Below are 9751 nucleotides of genomic sequence, written 5' to 3'. Positions count from 1 at the left end.
CGCCGCCGAAGAGGCCAGCCTGGGATATGGGTGAGTTGAGGGGGCGGGCCCACTCAACGTCCTCCAAATCACCAGGTAAGGCCAGGTGTTCTCCCGGACCACAGCTGTGGACATCTCCCGACCCAGGGAGCGTGTGGCCACCTTCACCGCCCGGGGGCGGGATCAGTCGCGGCACGCAGCTCAATGAAGAGCCCTGGGTCGGCTCCACCCTTGTGCATGTGCAACGGGGCGGCGGCCTGCCCGTAGCTCTGCAGGACCACGCCACCGAAGTAGACGAGCCCACAGGCTTTGGGAGGGTGCTTAGGACAGCCACACCACGCCACGTCAAGCCCCCTGTGGACACCGTAGTGCGCAACAGAGAGTTCAACAGTGGGGGTGAGGGGGCCCCAGTGTACCCTAGGCCGCGGCCCCATCAAGGGCAGAGAAGGTGGAGGAGGCCACCAAACGATCGCGGGAAGCACGGGGACTTCCAGGACCGCGTGATCTCCTCATGCACCTCGGGAGCGAAAGGCATTGGGGGCGGGGCCCAACAGCTGTCGGGTGCCGTCCCCAAAAACCAATCGCGCAACCACGAGCACTCGCGACTGGGCGGAGTTCCACACCAGCGCGAGACTCGCGGCTGCCCGAGATAACATGGCTGTCAACCTTAGGTCGGATCAGGCAGCGCTGACACACCCGGAGGCGGAGCACAACTCCTAATCGTCATCCCCAAAGGACTCCAGCCCACCTTGGGATGCGGCGATCGACATCTCACTGCTATCTGGAGCGTGAACGAAACGAACGAGGCGTCAGAGACGGGCCGCTGTTTCAGTCCAACACTCGCGGGTTTAAGCAATGTGCAAGAGGGGGCGTGGCCCGAGGAATGATCGTCGGGGTTCTTAATACCACGGCACCGCACTCAGGTCACCCTGGCCACCAGCCAAAGTACCGCCTCACTCGGAGACGGTAGATTGGGGTGTGGCAGAGAGGACTCTCTCTCCTCACGGAGATCACTGAGTCTCGACCGCAACATCGCGATGGTCACGTTCCCGCAGTGGGAACATGACGCATCCACAAACACTGCCCGAACGTGCTGAAGCCCAAACACATCGAGCAGTGAATGTGCCCATAGACAGCAACGGAGATCGATCGCACCCGGAAGTGCACGGGCGAACCGTCTTGAAAAAGACGTGCCACGCGCAAGCTCTTTTTGTGAGAGGAAAGCTCTGCAGAGTGCCGAAGCGCCCAGGGAAACACACACACAGCTGTTGCAGATCACTGCACAGATCAGCAGGCAGGCAGCATGAGATCGCTGGAACGCGCCGTAACACCAACACCCTGGAGAACCGCTGGTCTCTCGAAGACTGAAGAGAAGACTTCAGAATTCAGGCTTGTAGGAGTGAAGAGATCCTCTTGGCTCCAAAGCAGAAACATAATGCGATGTTCGCAGCGTACTTCCTTATATACCCACGAGGTGGGGCGGAGTTACGCATGCAAATTCCGCATGCCCATGGCATTGGCACTGCCATTGGGCGCTGTTGAATACGATGAAGATGATTGGCTTCTAAGCGAAACCCCCATTCGTTAGTCACTAACGTACGTCGTAGTGACTGAACGAAAGGGAACTTACAGTCTCTCACTTCCGCCAATATATAAAAAATTTTGAGGACATCACGCTGCACTTCAGCTTCTCATCAGATTTTCTGTCCAATCAAATGCTGTCTAGAATCTACAGCGTCCCGCCCCCTAAACAGACACCGAAGCTGTGGCTAAAATCTGTCACTTGTTCACACAATTAGATAGTGCACTATATAGGGGATAGGGAATGATCCAGACAGTGTAAATACACTGTTAGACATTTCTGTAATTTGTACAGTTATTTACTATATATCACCCAGTATAATACTGTAAATTCTCTTTACAGTAAATAACTGTAATTCCCGTTGCATCATGGGTATTTTCTATGACGTCAAACACCAAATACAGTGATTTCCTGTATTTTTTAAAAATAAAGTATAATACTGTATTTACCACAACGGCCTATTTGGCACAATTGGGATCGACAGGATTTGCTTTAGATTTATATGGAACCATCAGTGCAGCGTTGAAAGTTTCACCCGAGGAGAGAGCTCACGGTTCCAGAGAACATATGAGCTGTGTCCGGACACCCTGCGAAGATTTTTTCATCCCCCGTGAGAACGGCAAACAAGCAAGGTAAGTGTGATTTGTACTATCCGCGGTTGTCTGCACCCCAATTTTAGCTTGTCAGCATTGGTGCTAAAAACTGAGGTAAATCTAACGTTTTATGAATTTATTGAATTAGATTAGGAACCGGTGCAGCGTTGTAAGTTTTGCCCGAGGAGAGAGCTCACAGTCCGGACAACATACTTTACATAACGTTAGGTTATCATTTGCTTAAACTTTGCTGCTAAAAACTGAGGCAAACCTAACGTTTTATTTAAAAAAAATGAGTTTATTGAATTAGATTAGGAACCAGTGCAGCCAGCGTCGTGTGTAACGTTACTGCCCGAGGAGAGAGCTCACGGCCCGGACAACATACTTTACATAACGTTAGGTTATCATTTGCTTAAACTTTGCTGTTAAAAACTGAGGCAAACCTAACGTTTTATAAAAAAAAAATGAGTTTATTGAATTAGATTAGGAACCAGTGCAGTCAGCGTCGTGTGTAACGTTACTGCCCGAGGAGAGAGCTCACGGCCCGGACAACATACTTTACATAACGTTAGGTTATCATTTGCTTCAGCTTTGGTACTAAAACTGAGGTAACATAAACCTAACGTTTTATTTTTAAAAAGACTTAACGTTAGTGAGTTTATTGAATTAACTTTACCAATACAATGAAGATTTTGTTTATCGAGCATATTAAGCATACATTTAGGACGACGTTAGTTAGTAAATTAACGTTGGCCACTAGTTGCAAAAATAATGTCGTTAACAAACAAAGTTTACATTTGGATTGACATTATTTATTTTACATTTTAGATAAGAATACCAGGAGCCTGCCTGTGCTGTGCGACACTGGAACTCATACAACGGTAAGTAACGTTTCCCCTCTTTGTTTCTCCACATATTACTGATAATTCAAAGTTTTTCTTGTATGTTTTAGTCGGGTCTGTTTAACAGAATCACAAAATCATTTAGTTTTTCCACCTCTTTTTAACTGTAACTAGCCATGTACCATGTTTTTTTTTCATAAATTATATTATACTAAAATAATCCAAAACTGTGTTTGTCCAGGACTGACAGATTATAATTTTATTTTCTGGAATTGAAGCAGTCCTGGACAATTTTTGGATGATTTTGGCAGATGAAATATAATTTATGAAAAAAACATGGCAAAACTTTAGAATAATGTTGCTCAAGTGCAAACCTGAATACATTTCTGAACACAAAAGAAGATGAAGAATGTTTGTAACCTAACAGATTGAGGCACCATTCACTTCTATAGTAATTTTTTCCTACCATGGAAGTGAATGGTGCCTCAAAATTGTCTGTTTACAAACATTCTTTAAAAGGTTTAGAACAACAGGGCGAGTAAATGACAGAATTTACTTTTTAATTTACTTTTTGTTTTTTTTTGGTGAACTATCCGTTTAATGACGGACCATTATTCTAAAGTGTTACCAAAAACATTTAAAGCAAAGGCACTAAGGGTGATGAAATTTAAAATATCTTTATTCTCTTAATTTTCTCTTGCTTTAAGTTTTTTTCGTGAGGAAAAACCCAGAGGAGGGAACAAGATGCACCACCAAAACCAGAGTGAGTCGGAAGACCGGGGAAGTTGTGAACAGGAAGACAACTGTAATCAACAACAGAGTGTCATCCTTCCTTCGCCACCTAATGGAGTTTGAATGGAAAAACTTGGACTAGGTGAGACACTTTTTTAATAGGATATGTAATGTACACAGACACTTACGCTGCATTCACACAGGGCGTCATGCCGGTTAGAAATTTTGTCTGACCTGAGACAGCGCCAACGCCACGTGACAGTGACGTATGGCATCAAAGCACCTCGAGAGCAATTCGAGAGCAGTCGGCTAATACAGCCGGTGCAGTTTCTCCAGAGCGACTGCACGGACTTTGATGAGGACACAGCTGTTCCACGATTGGCCAGATTCTCCGCATGACAGCGATCACATGTGTTTCGTGTTTATTCTAAAACCTTCAGTTCCTCTAATGCGCACAAATCTCTTTTTTATAACAGTTAAATCTCTTTTCATGTAGTTGCGTTGTTATATTGTCATGTTTATCAAAATAAAACAGATGAAAAACGTAGACCCCCACTTCATTGATAGTTTAGGCTTGTATGTTAACTTTATTCTTGTACAAACACACGCTGTATTAAGTAGTGCATAAAGTATTACATGACAAAAAATGTCTCTGAAACATCTGTGCATTGACAAATATTGCATTTATTTCACTTCAGCTGATAAAGTGTGCAAACACAGCGAGAGCGTCACTGCGGGAAGCAGAAAGTGTCAGTCTTCACGTCTCCGTTTGCAGCTCCTCCCCGCCTGCACGCGGCTACTCTCGCCGATTGGTTGCATCCGGCCACAGCTGATGTCCAACACACCTTTCAACTTCTGCCGCTTGCAACGTGAGTGAAGCGACGCAACGGAACCCACAATTCAGTTCAGCAACGCATGACGTCAACCATTCAAAGTAAATGAGAAGCGTCCCGTGTGAATGCAGCATTAAGTTTGAGGATACCTTACTAAAGCTAATGCAGTATACATGTAATCCATCCTGCAATAAAAGGTTACATTGTTGTTTTTGATTAAATAGTTTGTGAAATCATGTTGAGGTGATTCAGTAATATTACTTTTTTGGAGCATGTAGTTTGTGCTGCTGCTACTATTATGTACTAACAGTTTTCTTTAGTTTTTTACTCAATATCAATTTTGTTAAGCTAATAACAGAGACACCTCTCTAATATGCAATCAGGTTCAGCATCACTACAAAGTACATTCTTCAAAATATTCATAACATTGAATCACCAGCTAAAACAAAAACTGAACATTTCATTTCACATCTTCATGAAGCCATTGCAGGACTGGATTAGACTAGACAGCATACGTTTAGCTAGGTGTACCTCAAAGTGTTAACTGTCTATAAAATAGTATTTTACCATTATGATGAATTGTAATGGGATTATTATTTTTTATTAAATTCCAACAGTGTAAAATGTTTGTGTATACTCAAATTGTATGACTAACTTCATATCATTCTTATCTAGAGGGACTTCTTGCCATAATGGAGCAGAATCCTGGTTCCTGTTTGAAATCATCCAATGTGGAAGATGACACAGATCGGTACAGACATGAAACTTGTGTTTGTGTTGTGTTGTGATAACTTGTTTCAGAATTAATTTGCTCTTTGTTTATATTTTATTCATGTATATGTGTATTTTGCACCAAAGTTACAGTATTCTTCAACCAACTATTTACAGTATTCTACCAACTATTTTCTGCAGAGTTTTTAAAATTGTAGCTCAAACAATAGTGTGTGGCGCTAGCAAGGTCATGGGTTCAATTCCCAGGGAAGGCAAGAACTGACAAAATGTAAAATGTGTATCTTGAATGCAATGCAAGTCGTCTGCCAAATGCATAAATGTAAATGTAAATAAAATGTAAAATAAGTGATATTGAATGCACTCTGATTACTTTTATACATGATTTTCTGAAAATAAGATTTGATTCGAGGATGTTTTAAAGTGAACTTTTTCCACACATTTACATGTTTAAGTTAAAGCACTTAAAATGTTTTAAATAAAGAATTTTATATTTCATAATAATTGTCTGTTTGGATTACTTCTGTAGGATAGATTAATGTAAGAATTAATGTAATTCAGTAAGTATTAATTATTGAATAGGATTAGGTTTAATGCACTGTTAACCAAGGTTTACAGTAACAGTACTGTATTACAAAATTACAGTAACATGTAGTTACTGTAAACTGAAATGCGGTTATTGTACTGTAAATCTCAAATACAGTAACTTACTGGCAACAGTGTTGCCAGTAAGTTACTGTAAAATCTCTTATAAATGTCTAACAGTGTATGCTCTCCATTGGGGAGAATGAAGTCTGGTTTCACGTTAGTTTCACGCGCACCGCTGCAGCACACACACCGCTCCGGTCCAGACACACAAGAGCGGATCATATGCGCGAGTCGGCGCCGAAAACGTATCGGACCCATTTGAATTCTGCACAGAATGCTTTATTTTTAAGCAATATGGAGGAGATTATGATGAGAAACAATAAGAGATAGAAGGAAACTGCAGCTTTACCAAGCTCAACGGCTCTAGTCAAGCTGTGATATAAACTAAACGCTATTGGCTGTTTTAAAAAAGGGGAGTGGCTGTTCGATATACGTCCCGCCTTGTCTTCCTGTTTCAGGGGAAATTACACATTGAATAATGCTGCACGTTTCAAGGCACGTCAGTGGGCCTTTAAAAGAACCACTTTTTTTTCTTAGTGTGATGTGATTTTTTTTTTAAATAATCTAAATAACCTTTTTCCACTATAAAGAAGATTCCATGTATGTTAAAGAATCTACATGCAACCATAGATGCCGATAAATAACCTTTATTTTTAAAAGTGTAGTGTAAAGAACATTTTAATAATCTAACCATTTGACACTAAACATAACGGTTCCAAAAGGTTGTTTTCGCTGTGATGCCATAGAATAATCATTTGGTGTTCCCTAAATAACCTTTCAGAACAGTTTTTAAAAAGAACCTTTTTTTCCCAGTGTGAAGAATGTTTTAATAATCTGAATAACCTTTTTCCACTATAAAGAACATTTAGTTAAAGATTCTTCAAGGAAATATGGATGCCAATATAGAACATTATATTTTTTACCAATCATCATTTTGCACTTAGAGTATTAAAACACTGTTAATATAGACATGGCCACTGAAATCAGATTAAACTGTGACTGTATAATGCATCCAAATCCTTCCACGTGTCGGTTAGGACGTTCTGAACGAGTGTTTGATGGATAGGAATGCGTAAGTTGAGCTTTGAGTGTGAGGAAAATGTAAGCAGGAAAATCAAGCAACTTCTGAAAGCACAATTGGACTTAGTCTGCTTGTTAATCACTACCCATATTTCTTACAGTTGTGGCTGAATGTATTATAAATATTTTTTATAATACTTTTATCTTTTGTATAAATATTATTTACATTCGGGGGCCTCGATTTCGGGGTCAGATTTGAGGTGAGTATTCAGAATCTCGGCGGTGAAATCTGTCTAAAACGTTAAACTCAAATCTGCAAATTACTGCAGGGTTTTTTCTGGTAAAACTTTATCATGGGGAACACATATTCACTATTAACTACGACTTTTGCCTCAATATACTCCTAATGTCCTGTTTATTAGTGCGGTAGTTGTTAAGTTTAGGTATTGGGTAGGATTATGGGATGTAGAATATGGTCATGCAGAATAAGGCATTCATAAGTGCTTTATAAGTACTAATAAATAGCCAATATCCTATGCATGCTAATAAGCAACTAGTTAATAGCGAGAACTGAACTGTAAAATAAAGTGTTACCTTTTTCCCAGTAATATTGCATGTAGAATTAGAAGGGAGGATATTCTTCCACAGATCTTCTCAGAACAGAAGGTTGCTCTATTCTTCAATCTGAAAACAACACAAGTATCATATGATAAATGTTGACAGCAAATATTTTTCAGTGTTAGTGAGCGTTTTATAGGGGTGGAATTGAATCAAGTCTTAACCTTCAGCTCAGTGACCTCAAGGGATAGACAGGGAGGCAGGGAGGGAGAGAGAGAGAGAGAGAGAGAGAGAGAAGATGAGGGGAGGGCAGTCCGAAAAATGTACGGAAAGTACAAAAAAAGAGAGGAAAATAAACATTACACCACAAAGCATGTGAGATGTTTTTCTTTATTTAATGTAAATGTACAAAACAAACAAAAAACATGACATTTACAACAGTTTCCTCCTGTTCGTCTTAGATTTGGGGATTTTGCAAAGGTATTTATTGTATTAATTGGTTTGTTTCACCAACCCAAAAAAAAAAAAAATTCCGTCATTTAGTTTTCTGATGAACATTTACATGGCCATTCAAAAGTTTGGGGTCTGTAAGATTTCTTTTAAAGCAATTAATACTTTCATTCAGCAAGGATGCATTAAATTAATCAAAAGTAAAAGTGTAAGCTAACTGTCAATTCTTTACCGAGCAATAACTAGCTCTTATTTTCTTAATTTTCTTGCTATTGTGGATAAAGACATATCAATTATAGTAAGAGAGTTCAAAACAAAATAAACCAATATGTGTTTTCATTACTAAGTTAGTGTTAAATGATTCTTTCAGCATTTGCTCTTTAAGTTTTGCTTCCCTCCATTTAAGCATTTATTTGTCTTCCGTCTACCCGGCTTCACTGTTTTCTCTTTTTGTCTTCGGGCTCAGAAAGAGAGTCAATTATAGGGCTATAAAGGTCTCTTTAGCCCAGAGACGGCCGCCCGTGTCGGGGGAAGCTGAAAGCTAACGTGATTACCGGGTAAGTTTATAAGCTGTAAGTGCTGAGATGAAGTGAATGCTCTCTCAGAGGAGACAAACAGAAAGATAAACTCTCTTATTCTCTTCCAGAGTGGAACAACTAGCAGCACACAGGAGACACACAGGAAAACTGTATACACGCCTCTGGAGGTTAGCATTGACGGATCTGTGTCCTGACTGCATCCTTTTTCTGGGTAATATAAAGCCTGGAGAGTTCATCAAGTTGGTGAAGTTCATTCGAAATCCTTTGGAAAAGTAATTAGCTAGGCTATCAGTAGCACACTACTCCAAAAATGTAACTAGATAAGTCACACTATAGAAAACCGGTATTCATATTGACCAGGGGTGCCAAAAATCACAATAAAAGTAGGTCATATGGCTTACGCGTGAGATTTCTGAAGCCATTCAATACATTGTATAAGGAACCGGACTAAATTCAAGTTAGTCATGTTCATTATTCTGAAGCTTGTGTATAATCTGTTTTTGTGTACCATTTTTTTTACTTATGGCAAACTGTAAAGCTTGACTGTAACTCGACACCCTTGCTTTATTTAGTATATGTGGAACCTTTATGCAAATTAGTCCCCGCCTCCACTCAATCACACCAATCAACTGTAGTAAACGCTACACAATGGGAAGTGTAAATATTAATTTAATTCAGCCATACACTGTATGTTTCAACCAGAAACTGATTCAGGATAAAAAGAGGAAGAGCGAATTATTCAGGGTCCTCTACAAGTGGATGCGCCCTCTATAACGTCAGACACATAACCATAATAGATATGATTAGCCTTTGGCTTGACTACTTTAACAAACAGCTAATAATGTGTTGCTAATGTTACACAAATTATGTTCACATTCGCCATCTTTGAGACTGTCTATAAATATAGAGCTGAAATATGGCCTGACGTCGTCATACTCAATTCTAGTCAGAATATGAGTCTGATGCTGCTCCATTGGACTGTGATTATGGGGTGTGTTTCAACCGAACCAGGAAAGAAAATGCCTCTGCACTCAATTGGATAGACCTACAACCAATCAGAGCAACGGAGCGACGCATAGTTGTCAACAGAACTCAACTGCAAGCACACTGGAAGAAGTAGAAGAACGATTTTTGCCGGTGTTGTAAAAATAATTTAAAGATACACGGAGTACTTACCAACACCATCATCGTTTTTGAGAGAAATAGTGAAGGTGAATGCATATACGAACAAGTTCTCCGTTTATGA

At 40.3% G+C, this 9751-nt stretch overlaps 1 long non-coding RNA gene across 1 annotated transcript; it reads left to right on the top strand.

The window, feature by feature from the left end:
• The first annotated feature begins 2140 nt into the window (after window positions 1–2140).
• On the top strand, window positions 2141–3845 carry LOC307141711. Its single transcript, XR_013818380.1, has 3 exons — window positions 2141–2193; window positions 2983–3035; window positions 3704–3845. It is a non-coding gene; the product is annotated as an uncharacterized lncRNA (long non-coding RNA).
• The last annotated feature ends 5906 nt before the right edge of the window (window positions 3846–9751 follow it).

Source organism: Gobio gobio, assembly GCF_949357685.1.
Source record: "Gobio gobio genome assembly, chromosome: 18".
NCBI classification, from domain to species: Eukaryota; Metazoa; Chordata; class Actinopteri; order Cypriniformes; family Gobionidae; genus Gobio; species Gobio gobio.
The sequence above is the reverse complement of the archived record's forward strand: the minus strand, read 5'-3'. Positions and strand labels throughout refer to the sequence as shown.